A 1708-nucleotide genomic window follows, 5' to 3' on the forward strand; every position below is an offset into this window, starting at 1 on the left:
TAGATTTTTAAAACCGGAAATAGCAACTGTCACTTTTCCTTTCCTTTTTTTTTAGCCATAAGTATTTATTAAGGGAAAGAGAAAGAAAGGGGGAGAGAGAGAGAGAAAGAGAGAGAGAGAGGAGGAGGAGGAGGAGGAGGAGGAGGACAGGCAAAGCCCCGTGTGAAAGCCCCATGTGTACACCGACAACTGTCACTTTTCATGTCTCAGTGGTGTGGGAGAATTGTCTGTATTCTGTCAATGTGTTATAAATAAACGCTGATTGGCCAGGCAGTAAATATAGGCGGGGAAACCAGACAGGAAGTAGAAATGATGTAAGGAGAATAGGAGAATTCTGGGAAGGAGGAAGCTGATTCCTCCCACTCCTGCCCAGACCACCGAAGCAGCAGGATGTGATATGCCCCACTGAAAAAAGTTACTGAGCCACATGGCTAACATAGATCAGAAAAATGGGTTAATCAAGATGTGAGATTTAGCCAGTGAGAGGCTAGAGCTAATGGGCCAATCAGCCTTATAATTTATGGAGACCTATGTGTGATTTTTTTCTTTTTTTCTTTGGGACTAAACAGTTGTGGGGTACCGGGCGGGACAGAAAACCCCAACAACAAACAAGCCAGCCCCCTCCTCAATGTTACACTTTCTTTTCTTTTTTTTTTTTTTTTTTTTGGTTTTTCGAGACAGGGTTTCTCTGTGGCTTTGGAGCCTGTCCTGGAACTAGCTCTGTAGACCAGGCTGGTCTCGAACTCACAAAGATCCACCTGCCTCTGCCTCCCGAATGCTGGGATTAAAGGCGTGCGCCACCACCGCCCGGCTTTCATGTTACACTTTCTACCTTGTAATTAGATGCAGCACACAAGGTACAAGGTGACCTCATCACCCCTTTCCTCAATGCCTTCCCTAGTTCACCTCAACTCTCATCATCTCTCTGGACTCCCAGGAGCTGTCCCTTCAAACTTTTCTATCTCCAAATAGAGCCCCAGGCTCTCCAACATCTTCCCATCCATCATTCCACCTACATGACAAAGGTCCTCAAAGCTCATTCAAAGACTCCTTCCTACTGCGAGGGGAAAACCCATGCTTCTCCTCACAGCAATTTCTGTTGCAGAATATTCCTTTACACTACGTGAAGCTTTGTCACTGTGACTGATTTAATAAAGAGCTGAATGGCTGACAGCGCGGCAGAAAGAGGTTGGGTGGGACTTCTGGAAACAGAGAGGTCTTGGGGAAGAAGAAAAGAGGAGTCACCAGCGGATACAGAGGAAACAGGATGTGCAGGAGGAGAGGTAAAAGCCAGGAGCCACGTGACAGCACGTAGATTTTTATAAATGGGCTAATTTAAGTTATAAGGGCTAGCTAGTTAGAAATAAACCTAAGCTAAAGCTGAGCTTTCATAATTAATAAGTCTCTGTGTCATGATCTGGGGGCTGGCGGTCCAAAAAAGTCTGCTACAAATTTCCCCTAACTTTTCACTCCATTTGTACCCAATGCTTTTATTTTCTAGTCATCTAGTTAACCCTTTCTCTGCTGTAAAAACATTTTTACCTTTCTACTCTATAACCCAGAAGCCAAGCACATCCCGTTGAAGCCAGTATCTGAGACAGCACCCTGGCTATGCTGCCACACTTTCATCTGAGACACTCATCTCTTGACCTCTCATTTCCCCTTCCCCCTTCTGTTTCTTCTTTCACCTTTTTTTTTTTTTTTTTTT

At 44.6% G+C, this 1708-nt stretch overlaps 1 protein-coding gene across 3 annotated transcripts in view; it reads right to left on the minus strand.

Annotated features, from left to right (window-relative positions):
* Positions 1-1708, minus strand: part of Rnf145 (ring finger protein 145) — a 46899-nt gene that overhangs the window by 34189 nt on the left and 11002 nt on the right. The gene's annotated exons all lie outside the window — the stretch shown is intronic.

This window comes from Microtus ochrogaster, unplaced genomic scaffold (assembly GCF_000317375.1).
Source record: "Microtus ochrogaster isolate Prairie Vole_2 unplaced genomic scaffold, MicOch1.0 UNK30, whole genome shotgun sequence".
NCBI classification, from domain to species: Eukaryota; Metazoa; Chordata; class Mammalia; order Rodentia; family Cricetidae; genus Microtus; species Microtus ochrogaster.